This window comes from Macaca fascicularis, chromosome 16 (assembly GCF_037993035.2).
Source record: "Macaca fascicularis isolate 582-1 chromosome 16, T2T-MFA8v1.1".
Classification (NCBI taxonomy): Eukaryota; Metazoa; Chordata; class Mammalia; order Primates; family Cercopithecidae; genus Macaca; species Macaca fascicularis.
This window is the reverse complement of record NC_088390.1, coordinates 18918611-18934927: the sequence shown is the minus strand read 5'-3', so window position 1 is coordinate 18934927 and position 16317 is coordinate 18918611. Positions and strand designations below refer to the sequence as shown.

General features: G+C 49.4%; 2 non-coding genes across 2 annotated transcripts; one reads left to right on the top strand and one right to left on the bottom strand.

Moving 5' to 3' along the window:
* The first annotated feature begins 11074 nt into the window (after window positions 1–11074).
* On the top strand, window positions 11075–11290 carry LOC123569668 (small nucleolar RNA U3). The gene has a single exon (XR_006693472.2). It is a non-coding gene; the product is annotated as a small nucleolar RNA U3 (small nucleolar RNA).
* Window positions 11291–13507: 2217 nt separating this feature from the next.
* LOC123569669 (small nucleolar RNA U3) lies at window positions 13508–13723 on the bottom strand. The gene has a single exon (XR_006693473.2). It is a non-coding gene; the product is annotated as a small nucleolar RNA U3 (small nucleolar RNA).
* Between the last annotated feature and the right edge of the window lie 2594 nt (window positions 13724–16317).

Here is a 16317-nt window from a genome sequence, read left to right as displayed (position 1 = left end):
GGCCGAGGCAGAGGATTGCTTGAGCCCACGAGGCGGAGGTTGCAGTGAACCGAGATTGCACCACTGCAGTCCAGCCTGGGGGACAGAGCGAGACCCTATCTCAACAAACAAACAAACACCCCCCCCATCTATTTATAGAACAATTTTAAGTTTTATTAGGTAGTTATAGTTGAGGGAGGGTGTGGTGAAAACAGGAGGGTGGCCTCAGCCCAGTCCCACCACAGTCTGCGGAGCCGCTGTCTGTCCCGGCTCCTGGCCGATCTGCGGCAGATCCCGTCATTTCTGCCTCGGTCTCTGCGTCTATGGGTACCGGTGCGTGGGTGGGTCAGTCTCTCTCCTGCGTTCTGTGTCTGTGTGGCCTGGGCGCTGGCGGGTGTGGAGTGGCCCTGCCTCAGGCCGTCCTTAGCACATCCCCCGCGAGGACCCCTCATTCGCTTCTGGGACCGGAAGGCGACTGTAGTTCCGGGAGCCGCCGCAAGAGGGCAGAGGGGGCCATAGGATGGGGCTCTGCCCGTTGGGGCTGCCTTGGGATGAGACTAAGAATTAACCCGGCAGCCCTGGAAGGAACCGCACTCCCAGCGCCCCAGACTCAGATTCGAACCCGGGCTCCATTCCTAGGTTAAGGCTCTTAATCCTACCACCTTCAAAATGCGTTGCTGTAAGCATTAAAGAATGTGAATATAAGGTACCTAGTTTGTGAACCTGTTTTTCCCGTTTGGTTGGGGAACTGTGGACCTCCCACAGGGGCTGCGACCATTTAATAAGTCATACAATTTCAGGAATTTTTATTTCCCTAGTGCCTGGTACTGAGAGCAGTGAGCAAGGGAATGACATGATTACAAAATGAAATAGAAGGAAAAGAAGGAGGGGGAGTGGAAGAGGAGGGGGAAGAGGAAAAAGAATATGATAAAATGCACTTAAAAAAATCCAGGGGCCAGACATGGTGGCTCACACCTGTAATTCCAGCGCTTCGGGATGCTGAGGTGGAAGGATTACTTGAAGCCAGGAGATCAAGACCAGCCTGGGCAACATAGTGAAATCCTGCCTCTACAATAAATAAATAAATAAATAAATAAGTCAGGTATGGTGGCGAGCACCTCTGGTCTCAGCTACTTGGGAGGCTGAGGTGGGAGGATGACTCGAGCCCAGGAGTTTGAGGCTGCAGCAGGCAGTGATCATGCCACTGCACTCCAGCCTGGGTGACAGAGCAAGACTCTTATCTCTGAAAATACAAACAAATGAACAAACAAACAATTATCCTACCTCTCATTAATAACTACACTGGGTTTTTGGGTGTTCATATATGGATTTGTGGTCTTTTTCTCACAACAAACTCAAACATCCAAATATAAATTTATGAATATTTGCTCACAAACTCAGAAGTGCAAGAAATGCCACACTACTTCATTAAATTAAAAAAAAATTTTTTTTAAAGTACTTGTTTCATAAACATGCTGAACAGAAAAATTCCAAGCCACTTAGAAAGTATACAGAAAAGGCCAGGCGCGGTGGCTCACGCCTGTAATCCCAGCACTTCGGCAGGCTGAGGTGGGCGGATCACGAGGTCAGGAGATGGAGACCATCCTGGCTAACACAGTGAAACCTCGTCTCTACTAAAAATACAAAAAAATTAGCCGGGCGTGGTGGTGAGCGCCTGTAGTCCCAGCTACTCTAGAGGCTGAGGCAGGAGAATGGCGTGAACCCGGAAGGCGGAGCTTGCAGTGAGCCGAGATCGCACCACTGCACTCCAGCCTGGGTGACAAAGTGAAACTCCATCTCAAAAAAAAAAAAAAAAAAAGAAAGTATACAGAAAAAAAGAAATAAATCTCCCCCATCTGTGCGGTTTTATATTTCATGAATATCATCATAGAATTCTCTCCACACAGCCACAATCTATCTATCCATCTATATAGGATGAACGAATGGATGGACAGGTAAGTTTTTCGGTTTTTTGAGACTGGGTCTGGCTCTGTTACCCAGGCTGGGAGGCAGTGGTATGATCTCGGCTTAGTGCAACCTCCACCTCCTGGGCTCAAGCCATTTTCCCACCTCAGCTTCCCAAGTAGCTGGGACTACAGATGCGTGCCACCATGCTTGGCTAATTGCTTTGTATTTTTTGTAGAGATGCAGTTTCATCCTGTTGCCGAAGCTGATCTTGAACTACTGAGCACAAGATATCCGCCTAACTTGGCCTCCCAAAGTGCTAAGATTATAGGCGTGGACCACCACGTCCAGCTGACAGATAAGATTTTTTTTTTGAGACGGAGTCTCGCTCTGTTGCCCAGGCTGGAGTGCAGTGGCGTGATCTCGGCTCACTGCAAGCTCCGCCTCCTGGGTTCACGCCATTCTCCTGCCTCAGCCTTCTGAGTAGCTGGGACTACAAGCGCCCACAACCACGCCCGGCTAATTTTTGTATTTTTAGTAGAGAGGGTTTTGCTGTGTTAGCCAGGATGGTCTCAATCTCCTGACCTCGTGATCTGCCCGCCTCAGCCTCCCAAAGTGCTGGGATTACAGGCGTGAGCCACTGCGCCCAGCAAGATTTTTTAAGACTGGGATCATTATCCATGCTATTCTGTTTGTGTGTGTACAGCCAGTGACTTGTCATTATGCCAGTGTATTTTAAAAAATTTAGTAGAGTTCAGGCACAGTGGCTCATGCCTGTAATCCTAGCACTTTGGGAGGCCAAGGTGGACAGATCACCTCAAGTCAGGAGTTCAAGACCAGCCTGGCCAACACAGTGAAACCCCGTCTCTACTAAAAATACAAAAATTAGCCAGGCATGGTGGTGTATGTCTGTAATCCTAGCTACTTGGGAGGCTGAGGCAGGAGAACCTCTTGATTCAGTGAGACGAGATCGCACCACCGCACTCCAGCTGGGACACAGAGCAAGACTCTGTCTTTAAAAAAAAAAAAAAAAATTAGTTAGTAGACTTTTCTGGGAGGAGCGGTTATAGGTTTACAGAAGAATTGAGCGCAAAGAACAGAATCCCCATACATCCTCTCTCCCACACCCCTACACTCATTTCCCTATTGGTAACATTTTGCATTATAGCATGATACTTCTGTTACAACTGATGCGCCAATGTGCACATGGAGTTGTTAAATAAGGTCCATAGTTCACATTACAGCTCATTCCTGGTGTTGTACATTCTGTGGGTTTGGACAAATGTGTAATGCTGTATCCACCATTGTCATGTCATAGAGAGTAGTTTCGTGGCCCTGAAAGTCCCCTGTGCTCTGCCTGTTCATCCCTCCCTCCCCCAACCCCTGCCAACCACTGAGCCCTTTACCGTCTCCATAGTTTTGCTTTTCCAGAATGTCATGTGTATGGAATCATACAGTATATGGCCTTTCACATTGGCTTCTTTTGCTTAGTAATATGCATTTAAGGTTCTTGAATGTTTTTTCATGGCTTGATAGCTCATTTGTTTTTAGCACTGAATAATATCTAATTCTGTGGATGTACCACAGTTTATTTACCCATTCATCTATGTAGGACAATTTTTTTTTTCTTTTTCTTTTTTTTCTTTTTCTTTTTTTTTTTGAGACAGAGTCTCGCTCTGTCCCCCAGCCTGGAGTGCAGTGGCCGATCTCGGCTCACTGCAAGCTCCGCCTCCCGGGTTCACGCCATTCTCCTGCCTCAGCCTCCCGAGTAGCCGGGACTACAGACGCCCGCCACCTCGCCCGGCTAGTTTTTTGTATTTTTTTTAGTAGAGACGGGGTTTCACCGTGTTAGCCAGGATGGTCTCGACCTCCCGACCTCGTGATCCGCCCGTCTCGGCCTCCCAAAGTGCTGGGATTACAGGCTTGAGCCACCGCGCCCGGCCGACATTTTTTTTTTTTTTTTTTTTTGAGATATAGTCTTACTCTGTCTCCCAGGCTGGAGTGCAGTGGCGCAATCTCAGCTCACTGCAACATCTGCCTCTCAGGTTTAATCGATTCTCCTACCTCAGCCTCCTGAGTCGCTGCGATTACAGGCGCGCGCCACCGTGCCCGGCTAATTTTTGTTGTTGTTGTTTTCTGAAATGGAGTCTCCTGTCACCCAGGCTGGAGTGCAGTGGCGCCATCTTGGCTCACTGCAAGCTCCACCTCCAGGGTTTACGCCATTCTCCTGCCTCAGTCTCCCGAGTAGCTGGGACTACAGGCGCCTGCCACCACGCCCGGCTAATTTTTTGTATTTTTTCTTTTTTTTTAGTAAAGATGGCGTTTCACTGTGTTAGCCAGGATGGTCTCGATCTCCTGACCTCGTGATCCGCTCCCTTCGGCCTCCCAAAGTGCTGGGATGACAGGCATGAGCCGCTGCGCCCAGCCTAATTTTTGTATTTTTAGTAGAGATGGGGTTTCGCCATGTTGGCCAGGCTGGTCCTGAACTCCTGACCTCAGGAGATCCACCTGCCTCAGCCTCCCAAAGTGAACACATATTTTTTATTTTATTTTATTTTATTTTTTTAGAGACAGGGTCTCCCTCTGTTGCCCAGGAAGCTATTAAACCCCTGATCTCAAGTGACTGCCTGCCTCAGCTGCCCAAGTAGCAGGGATTACAGACACAAGCCACCTCCCCTGGCTCTATTTAGCAACATCTTAGTTCCAAGTTTTGGCAATTATGGGTAAAGCTGCTATAAACATATGTGTGCAGGCTTGTGTGGACATACGTTTTCAACTCATTTGGGTAGACACCAAGAGCTGCATTCCAGCCTGGGCAACAAGAGTGAAACTCCATCTCAAAAAAAAAAAAAAAAAGAAAAACAGAAATGTAGGCCGGGCATGATGGCTTGCACCTATAATCCCCGAACTTTGGGAGGCCAAGGCAGGCAGATCACTTGAGGTCAGGAGTTCAAGACCAGCCTGCCTAACATGGAGAAACCCCGTCTCTACTAAAAATACAAAAATCAGCCACGCGTGGTGGCGCAGCCTGTAATCCCAGCTACTCAGGAGGCTGCGGCACAAGAATCACTTGAACCCAGGAAGCAGAGGTTGCAGTGAGCCCAGATTGTGCCACTGCACTCCAGCCTGGGTGATGAAGTGAAACTCTACCAAAACAGAAATTACTCTCTTGCAGTTCTGAAGGCTCAAAGTCAGGAATCAAAGTGTTGAAGCCTCGAAAGGGGATCCTTCCTCGACTTCTCCAGCGTCTGGAGGCTACTGGCCATCCCGGTGTTACCAAAACACCAGGGGTTCCATCTAGGGCCTGCTGCTCACCTCACAGAAAGCCAATCACTGAGACAAACGATTATTGTCAAGGACGAAGGCTTTAATCAGGTGCTGCAGCTGAGGGGATGGGAGGGATTTACCCCAGGAATGCAGGGGGTGGTTCAACATAAGAAAATCAATTAAAGTCATATACCGTATTAGTAGAACAAAGGGAAAAACAGTCATTCCAGCTGACACAGAAAAAGCATCTAAGAAATTTTAACATTTCATGATTAAAACATAGAGAAAACTATGAAACGAGGGGATTTGCCCCAACATGATAAAAGATATTTGTGAAAAACCCACAGTTATCATCATACTTAATGGTGAAAGACTAAAAGCTTTTCCTCTAAGTCCAGGAACAAGACACAGATGTTCATCTTTACCACTGCTACTCAATGTTTTGTTTTGTTTTGTTTTGTTTTGAGAGGGAGTCTTGCTCTGTCACCCAGGCTGGAATGCAGTGGCGCGATCTTGGCTCACTGCAGCCTCTGCCTCCTGGGTTCAAGCCATTCTCCTGCCTCAGCCTCCCCAGTAGCTGGAACTACAGGTGCACACTGCCACGCCTGGCTAATTTTTGTATTTTTAGTAGAGACGGGGTTTCACCATGTTGGCCAGGATGGTCTTGATCTCCTGACCTTGTGATCTGTCTGCCTCGGCCTCCCAAAATGCTGGGATTACAGGTGTGAGCCACCGTGCCCGGCCTAGTCGACATTTTACTAGAAGTTGTAGCCAGAGCCTTTAGGTAAGAAAAAGCACTAAGAAGCACCAAGTTGAGAAAGAAGAAATAAAACCATCTGTATAAATACAGAAAATCCCTTGGCCGGGCGCGGTGGCTCAAGCCTGTAATCCCAGCACTTTGGGAGGCCGAGACGGGCGGATCACGAGGTCAGGAGATCGAGACCATCCTGGCTAATATGGTGAAACCCCGTCTCTACTAAAAATACAAAAAACTAGCCGGGCGAGGTGGTGGGCGCCTGTAGTCCCAGCTACTCGGGAGGCTGAGGCAGGAGAATGGCGGGAACCCGGGAGGCGGAGCTTGCAGTGAGCTGAGATCCGGCCACTGCACTCCAGCCTGGGCGACAGCGAGACTCCGTCTTAAAAAAAAAAAAATAAATAAATAAATAAATAAATAAATAAATAAATACAGAAAATCCCAAAGAATACAAACACACAAATTACTAGAGCTAATAAGCAAATTCAGGAAAGTTTCAGGACACAAGATCAACTCACAAAAACCAGTTGTGTGGTTTCTTGTTTGTTTTTTTTGAGGAGTTACGCCCTTGAGCCCAGAAGTTCAAGACCATCCTGGGCAATGTGTTGAAACCCCCTCCCTACAAAAAATACAAAAATTAGCCGAGCGTGATGGCATGTGCCTATAATTCCAGCTACTCAGGAGGCTGACGTGGGAGGATCACCTGAGCCCTGGAGATCAAGGCTGCAGTGAGCCATCACGTCATGCATCATTGCACTCCAGCCTGAAAAAGGAGTGACATTCTGCAACATGTTACAACGTGAATGAACCTTGAAAACAAATACAAGTGAAATAAGCCAGACACAAAAAGACAATATTGCATATTTCCACTTACAGAGGTACCTACAAGAATCAAATTCATAGAGACGGAAAGTAGAATAGTGCTTACAAGGGTCTGGGCAGAGGGAGGAAAGGGAAGTTTGTTTTATGGGTAGAGTTTCAGTTTGGGATGTCGAAAAAGTTCTGGAGATAAATAATGCTGATGGTTACATACCAATGGCTACATGAATGTACTTAATACCCCTGAATTGTATGTGTGAGAAATGGTTAAGATGGTACGTTTTACGTCTATTTTATACCATCCCCCCTAAAAAAAATTGTTTTTATTTATTTATTTTTTTTGAGACGGAGTCTCACGCTGTTGCCCAGGCTGGAGTGCAGTGGCGCGATCTCCGCTCACTGCAAGCTCCGCCTCCCGGGTTCCCGCCATTCTCCTGCCTCAGCCTCCCGAGTAGCTGGGACTACAGGCGCCCGCCACCGCGCCCGGCTAATTTTTTGTATTTTTAGTAGAGACGGGGTTTCACTGTGGTCTCGATCTCCTGACCTTGTGATCCGCCCGCCTCGGCCTCCCAAAGTGCTGGGATTACAGGCTTGAGCCACCGCGCCCGGCCAAAAAATTGTTTTTAAGAGTCAAGATCTCACTCTGTCTCCCAGGCTGGGGTGCAGTGGAGCAATCAAAGCTCACTGCAGCTTCGAACTCAGCCATCTTCCCTGGCGCAAGCGATCATCCCGCTTCAGCGTCCGGAGTAGCTGGGTCTACAGGCGGTGCCACCACAGCCAGCTCATTTTTAATTTATTTCATTTTATTTATTTATTTATTTATTTATTTATTTATTTATTTATTTATTGAGGTGGAGTTTTGCTCTTATTGCCCAGACTGGAGTGCAATGGCGCAGTCTCGGCTCAGGCAACCTCTGCCTCCTGGCTTCAAGCGATTCTCCTGCCTCAGCCTCCTAAGTAGCTGAGATTACAGACATGCACCACAACGCCCAGCTAATTTTGTATTTTTAGCAGAGAGGATGTTTCTCCACTTTGGGCTGGTGGAACTCCCGACCTCAGGTGATCCGCCCGCCTTGGCCTTCCAAAGTGCTGGGATGACAGGCGTGAGCCATCGCGCCCAGCCTGATTTTTTTTTTTTTTTTTTGAGACGGAGTCTGGCTCTGTCACCCAGGCTGGAGTGCAGTGGCCGGATCTCAGCTCACTGCAAGCTCCGCCTCCCAGGTTCACGCCATTCTCCTGCCTCAGCCTCCCGAGTAGCTGGGACTACAGGCGCCCGCCACCGCGCCCGGCTAGTTTTTTGTATTTTTTAGTAGAGACGGGGTTTCACCGTGTTAGCCAGGATGGTCTCGATCTCCTGACCTCGTGATCCGCCCGTCTCGGCCTCCCAAAGTGCTGGGATTACAGGCTTGAGCCACTGCGCCCGGCCCTGATTTTTACTTTTATTATTATTTTTGTTTTCCCCTTGGTAGGGACCGGATTCCGCTATGTTGCCTGAGCTGGTCTCCAATTCATAGAACAAAGGATCCTCCCGCCTGGGCCTGGGCGTGGGAGCCCAGAACGCTGAGATTACCGGATTACAGGCGGGCACAGCACACCAGGAACAAACACGTCCCACTTTAGGCCGGGCGCGGTGGCTCAAGCCTGTAATCCCAGCACTTTGGGAGGCCGAGGCGGGTGGATCACGAGGTCAGGAGATCGAGACTATCCTGGCTAACATGGTGAAACCCCGTCTCTACTAAAAATACAAAAAACTAGCCGGGCGTGGTGGCGGGCGCCTGTAGTCTCAGCTACTTGGGAGGCTGAGGCGGGAGAATGGCGTGAACCCGGGAGGCGGAGCTTGCAGTGAGCCGAGATCAGGCCACTGCACTCCAGCCTGGGAGACACAGCGAGACTCCATCTCAAAAAAAAAAAAAAAAAAAAAAAAAAAAAAAAAGAAAAAGCATCTAAGAAATTCTAACATTTCATGATTAAAACACAGAGAAAACTGTGAAACGAGGGGATATGTCTCAACATGATAAAAGGTATTTGTGAAAAACCCATAGTTATCATCACACTTAATGGCGAAAGACTAAAAGCTTCCCCCTAAGATCAGGAACAAGACATAGAGGTTCACTTTTACCACTGCTAGTCAATGTTTTTTTCTTTTTTTTTTTAGACAGAGACTTCCTCCGTCGCCCAGGGTGGAGTGCAGTGGAACAATCTTGGCTCACTGCAGCCTCTGCCTCCCGGGTTCAAGCAATTCTCCTGCCTCAGCCTCCCCAGTAGCTGGGATTACAGGCGTGCGCCACCACACCTGGCCAATTTTTGTATTTTTAGTAGAAACGGGGCTTTCACCATGTTGGCCAGGATGGTCTTGATCTCCTGACCTCGTGATCCACCCGTCTCGGCCTCCCAAAGTGCTGGGATGACAGGCGTGAGCCACCGCACCCGGTCCAGTTGTGTTTTTATACACTAGCGAGGAACAATTCAAAAATGTAATTAAGGGCCGGGCGCGGTGGCTCAAGCCTGTAATCCCAGCACTTTGGGAGGCCGAGACAGGCGAATCACGAGGTCAGGAGATCGAGACCATCCTGGCTAACACGGTGAAACCCCGTCTCTACTAAAAAATACAAAAACTAGCCGGGCGAGGTGGCGGGCGCCTGTAGTCCCAGCTACTCGGGAGGCTGAGGCAGGAGAATGGCGTAAATCCGGGAGGCGGAGCTTGCAGTGAGCTGAGATCCGGCCACTGTACTCCAGCCTGGACGACAGAGCCAGACTCCGTCTCAAAAAAAAAAAAAAAAAAAAAAATGTAATTAAGAAAACCGGCCTGGCCGGGCGCGGTGGCTCACGCCTGTCATCCCAGCACTTTGGGAGGCCGAGACGGGTGGATCACGAGGTCAGGAGATCAAGACCATCCTGGCCAACATGGTGAAAGCCCCGTTTCTACTAAAAATACAAAAATTGGCCAGGTGTGGTGGCGCACGCCTGTAATCCCAGCTACTGGGGAGGCTGAGGCAGGAGAATTGCTTGAACCCGGGAGGCAGAGGCTGCAGTGAGCCAAGATTGTGCCACTGCATTCCAGCCTGGGCGGCAGAGCCAGACTCCGTCTCAAAAAAAAAGAAAAGAAAAGAAAACCGCTGGGCGTGGTAGCTCACAACTGTAGTCCCACACTTTGAGAGGCCTAGGCAGGTGGATCCCTTGAGCCCAGAAGTTCAAGACCATCCTGGGCAATGTGTTGAAACCCCCTCCCTACAAAAATTACAAAAAATTAGCCGAGCGTGATGGCATGTACCTGTAATCACAGCTACTCAGGAGGCTGACGTGGGAGGATCACCTGAGCCCTGGAAGTCAAGGCTGCAGTGAGCCATCACGTCATGCATCATTGCACTCCAGCCTGAAAAAGGAGTGACATTCTGCAACATGTTACAACGTGAATGAACCTTGAAAACAAATATAAGTGAAATAAGCCAGACACAAAAAGACAATATTGCATATTTCCACTTACAGAGGTACCTACAAGAATCAAATTCATAGAGACGGAAAGTAGAAGAGTGCTTACAAGGGTCTGGGCAGAGGGAGGAAAGGGAAGTTTGTTTTATGGGTAGAGTTTCAGTTTGGGATGTCGAAAAAGTTCTGGAGATAAATAATGGCGATGGTTACATACCAATGGCTACAGGAATGTACTTAATGCCCCTGAACTGTATGTGTGAGAAATGGTTAAGATGGTACGTTTTACGTCTATTTTATACCATCCCCCCTAAAAAAAATTGTTTTTAAGAGTCAAGATCTCACTCTGTCTCCCAGGCTGGGGTGCAGTGGGGTGACCAAAGTTCACTGCGGCTTCCAACTCAGCCAGCTTCCCTGGCTCAAACGATCATCCCGCTTCAGCCTCCCGAGTAACTGGGACTACAGACGGTGCCATCACGCCCAGCTCATTGTTGATTCCCCCCGCCCCTTGGTAGAGACGGGATTCTGCTATATTGCCTAGGCTGGTGTCGAACTCGTGGAACAACGGATCCTCCCTCCTGGGCCTGGGCGTGGGCTCGCAAAACGCTGGGATTCCCGGATTACAGGCGGGCGCACCACGCCAGGAGCAAACACTTCCCGGCTTAAAAATTCAGTTTGTGATTGGCTGCCATTCAGCATTATGCTAATTAAGCATGCCTGTTTTTTAAACTTCTTAAAACAATTTTTTAAAATTCCGTTTCCACCTAAAACGTTAAAATTTGTCAAGTGATAATATTCGAGAAGATGTTGCCAAACTATTTTTCTATTTGTTTCCTAATGGCATCGGAAATAGCGAAAGTATCTCGCCATTAGTTAAAAGTGAGCAGCAGATGTAGACCCAGCGGAGGCTGGCACCGGAGTGTCAAGACTATACTTTCAGGGATCATTTCTATAGTTTGTGACTAGAGAAGTTTCTCTGAACGTGTAGAGCACCGAAAACCACGAGGAAGAGACGTAGTGTTCTCTCCTGAGCGTGAAGCAGGCGTTCGGTGTTGCTTCCGTGCAACTGCTATCAGCCATTGATGATCGTTCTTGTCTCCGCTTTGGAGAGTAAGAGGGAGAGAACGCTGTCTGAGTGGTTTTTCTTTATTGCTGGTTTCAAAAACAGACCCCAGAGTGGTTGCTTTCAGGCGTTTGTGGGTGTTGGCGTAGGTCTGGTGCCGCAACCAAGTTGTTTGCTTTCGTTTTACGACCGACAGAACGTGTGTGCATCGTCTGTCTGGGTGGTTTTTCAATCTCAGCCTTGGGGGAGAGGATTCTGCTCTACGTTCTGTTGTCTCTCCATTTTTTCGCCTTCTCGTTGCCTCTTTTGACGTCGTTTCCCGCCTGCCACTCCACCCCCAGACGGGGTCTCGGGGTCTCTTGTTCTGCCTGTAGCCCAGGCAGGAGTGCAATGGCGCGATCTCGGCTCATAGCCAACGTCCGCCTTCCGGGCTCAAGGGATCCTCCTAAGTCCTCCCGAGTGGCCGGGGTTACAGGCCAGGCTTTGCTTTGCTTTGCTTTTTTTTTGTAGAAACGGGGTGTCACCATGTTGTTCAGGCTGGTCTCCAACTTCTGACCTCAGGTGATCCGCCGCCTCGGCCTCCGAAAGTGCTGGGATTGCAGGCGTGAGCCGCCGTGCCCAGTCAGTGAAGACTTTTTTTTTTTTTTAATTGTTGATTGATTTTGTTTGAGACGGAGTCTCGCTGTGTCGCCCAGGTTGGACTGCAGTGGGGCGATCTCGGTTCACTGCAAGCTCCGCCTCTCGGGTTCACGCCATTCTCCTGCCTCAGCATCCCGGATTTTTTTCTTTTGGTAGAAATGGGGTGTCACCATGTTGTTCAGGCTCGTCTCGAACTTCTGACCTCGGGTGATACGCCCGCCTCGGCCTCCAAAGTGCTGGGATTGCAGGCGTGAACCGTCGTGCCCAGTCTTATTTTATTTTAGAGACAGGGTCTTCCCATATTGCCCAGGCTGATCTCAAGCTCGTGAGCTCAAGGGATTGGCCTTCCAAAGTGCTAGGATTACAGGCGTGACCCACCACGCCCAGCCTCAGGTGCCTTCTAGCAGCTGGAATAGACTCTCGGCAGGGCGCAGTGGCTCACGCCTGTAATCCCCAGCAGTTTAGGAGGCCGAGGTGTTCGAGACCGGCTAGCCTGGCCAACATGGAGAAACCCTGTCTCTAATAAAAATATAAAATTACCTGGGCGTTGTCGCACATGCCTGTAATCCCAGCTACTCGCGAGGCTGAGGCAAGAGAATCGCTTGGACCCAGAAGGCGTAGGTTGCGGTGAGTCCAGGTTGTGCCATTGAACTCCAGCCTTCTTTTTTTTTTTTTTTTTTTTTTTTTTGAGACGGAGTCTCGCTCTGTCGCCCAGGCTGGAGTGCAGTGGCCGGATCTCAGCTCACTGCAAGCTCCGCCTCCCGGGTTTACGCCATTCTCCTGCCTCGGCCTCCCGAGTAGCTGGGACTACAGGCGCCCACCACCTCGCCCGGCTAGTTTTTTGTATTTTTTAGTAGAGACGGGGTTTCACCGTGTTAGCCAGGATGGTCTCGATCTCCTGACCTCGTGATCCGCCTGTCTCGGCCTCCCAAAGTGCTGGGATTACAGGCTTGAGCCACCGCGCCCGGCCGAACTCCAGCCTTCTTGAACCCCAGAGGCGGAGGCTGCAGTGAACCGAGATCGCGTCACTGCATTCCAACCTGGGCAACAGAGCGAGACTCCATCTCAAAATCAATCAACAATTAAAAAAAAAAAAAAAGTCTTCACTGACTGGGCACGGCGGCTCACGCCTGCAATCCCAGCACTTTCGGAGGCCGAGGCGGCGGATCACCTGAGGTCAGAAGTTGGAGACCAGCCTGAACAACATGGTGACACCCCGTTTCTACAAAAAAAAAGCAAAGCAAAGCAAAGCCTGGCCTGTAACCCCGGCCACTCGGGAGGACTTAGGAGGATCCCTTGAGCCCGGAAGGCGGACGTTGGCTATGAGCCGAGATCGCGCCATTGCACTCCTGCCTGGGCTACAGGCAGAACAAGAGACCCCGAGACCCCGTCTGGGGGTGGAGTGGCAGGCGGGAAACGACGTCAAAAGAGGCAACGAGAAGGCGAAAAAATGGAGAGACAACAGAACGTAGAGCAGAATCCTCTCCCCCAAGGCTGAGATTGAAAAACCACCCAGACAGACGATGCACACACGTTCTGTCGGTCGTAAAACGAAAGCAAACAACTTGGTTGCGGCACCAGACCTACGCCAACACCCACAAACGCCTGAAAGCAACCACTCTGGGGTCTGTTTTTGAAACCAGCAATAAAGAAAAACCACTCAGACAGCGTTCTCTCCCTCTTACTCTCCAAAGCGGAGACAAGAACGATCATCAATGGCTGATAGCAGTTGCACGGAAGCAACACTGAACGCCTGCTTCACGCTCAGGAGAGAACACTACGTCTCTTCCTCGTGGTTTTCGGTGCTCTACACGTTCAGAGAAACTTCTCTAGTCACAAACTATAGAAATGATCCCTGAAAGTATAGTCTTGACACTCCGGTGCCAGCCTCCGCTGGGTCTACATCTGCTGCTCACTTTTAACTAATGGCGAGATACTTTCGCTATTTCCGATGCCATTAGGAAACAAATAGAAAAATAGTTTGGCAACATCTTCTCGAATATTATCACTTGACAAATTTTAACGTTTTAGGTGGAAACGGAATTTTAAAAAATTGTTTTAAGAAGTTTAAAAAACAGGCATGCTTAATTAGCATAATGCTGAATGGCAGCCAATCACAAACTGAATTTTTAAGCCGGGAAGTGTTTGCTCCTGGCGTGGTGCGCCCGCCTGTAATCCGGGAATCCCAGCGTTTTGCGAGCCCACGCCCAGGCCCAGGAGGGAGGATCCGTTGTTCCACGAGTTCGACACCAGCCTAGGCAATATAGCAGAATCCCGTCTCTACCAAGGGGCGGGGGGAATCAACAATGAGCTGGGCGTGATGGCACCGTCTGTAGTCCCAGTTACTCGGGAGGCTGAAGCGGGATGATCGTTTGAGCCAGGGAAGCTGGCTGAGTTGGAAGCCGCAGTGAACTTTGGTCACCCCACTGCACCCCAGCCTGGGAGACAGAGTGAGATCTTGACTCTTAAAAACAATTTTTTTTAGGGGGGATGGTATAAAATAGACGTAAAACGTACCATCTTAACCATTTCTCACACATACAGTTCAGGGGCATTAAGTACATTCCTGTAGCCATTGGTATGTAACCATCGCCATTATTTATCTCCAGAACTTTTTCGACATCCCAAACTGAAACTCTACCCATAAAACAAACTTCCCTTTCCTCCCTCTGCCCAGACCCTTGTAAGCACTCTTCTACTTTCCATCTCTATGTGTTAGGCAGGAATCTAGACCCAACATGGCGGCATTACCCGGCGTAGCAGGCCTTTTGTTAAAGACTCCCTTCACCCTTGTACACACCCGAAGACTTACATGCATCAGTTCTGGCTGGGCAACCACACTCCCCCATGACCTGCAGCTCACCTGCATTCCACAAGTTCGTAAACAGCAATTTCAGTTGACAGTTTCCAAAGACCCCTTCCTCAGGACCCTTACTTGACTCCTGCCCTAGTAGTTTCAAGACCCCCCAGGCCCTGTTTGCCTGTAGCTGTGATTACAGACGCTTCCCTACCTCTCGTGCTATAAGAAGCCCCTACCCTCCTCCCTCAGCGCGACTTCCTCTGCCTGCACCTTTGGACGGAGGAACCTCGCCCGCGAGTCCTAATAAAGGCTATTCTCACTGCCATTTGCCTTGTGTCTTCGTTCCTGGTTCGGCTCCAGCCTCAGATTACCTTTACACTACGAATTTGATTCTTGTAGATATCTCTATAAGTGGAAACATGCAATATTGTCCTTTTGTATCTGGCTTATTTCACTTAGAATGACGTTTTCAAGGTTTGTTCATGTTGTAACATGTTGCATCACTCCTTTTTCAGGCTGGAGTGCAATGATGCATGACGTGACGGCTCACTGCAGCCTTGACTTCCAGGGCTCAGGTGATCCTCCCACGTCAGCCTCCTGAGTAGCTGGGATTACAGGCACATGCCATCACGCTCGGCTAATTTTTGTATTTTTTGTAGGGAGGGGGTTTCACCACATTGCCCAGGAAAGTTTTGAACTTCTGGGCTCAAGGGATCCACCCGCCTAGGCCTCTCAAAGTGTGGGACTAGAGGTGTGAGCTACCACGCCCAGTGGTTTTCTTAATTACATTTTTGAGTTGCTCCTCGCTAGTGTATAACAACACAACTGGACCGGGTGCAGTGGCACACACCTGTCATCCCACCCTTTTGGGAGGCCGAGGCGGGTGGATCACGAGGCCAGGAGATCAAGACCATCCTGGCCAACATGGTGAAACCCCGTCTCTACTAAAAATACAAAAATTGACTGGGCGTGGTGGCGCGTGCCTGTAGTCCCAGCTACTGGGGAGGCTGAGGCAGGAGAATGGCTTGAACCCGGGAGGCAGAGGCTGCAGTGAGCCAAGATCGTGCCATTGCACTCAGGCCTGGGTGACAAGAGCGTAACTCCTCAAAAAAACAAACAAGAAACCACACAACTGGTTTTTGTGAGTTGATCTTGTGTCCTGAAACTTTCCTGAATTTGCTTATTAGCTCTAGTAATTTGTGCGTTTGTATTCTTTGGGATTTTCTGTATTTATACAGATGGTTTTATTTCTTCCTTCTCAATTTGGTGCCTCTTAGTGCTTTTTCTTACCTAAAGGCACTGGCTATAACTTCTAGTAAAATATTGACTAGGCCGGGCGCGGTGGCTCACACCTGTAATCCCAGCATTTTGGGAGACCGAGGCAGGCAGATCACAAGGTCAGGAGATCAAGACCATCCTGGCCAACATGGTAAAACCCCGTCTCTACTAAAAACACAAAAATTAGCCAGGCGTGGCAGTGTGCACCTGTAGTTCCAGCTACTGGGGAGGCTGAGGCAGGAGAATGGCTTGAACCCGGGAGGCAGAGGCTGCAGTGAGCCAAGATCGCGCCACCGCATTCCAGCCTGGGCGACAGAGCAAGACTCCCTCTCAAAAACAAAACAAAACAAAACATTGAGTAGCAGTGGTAAAGATGAACATCTGTGT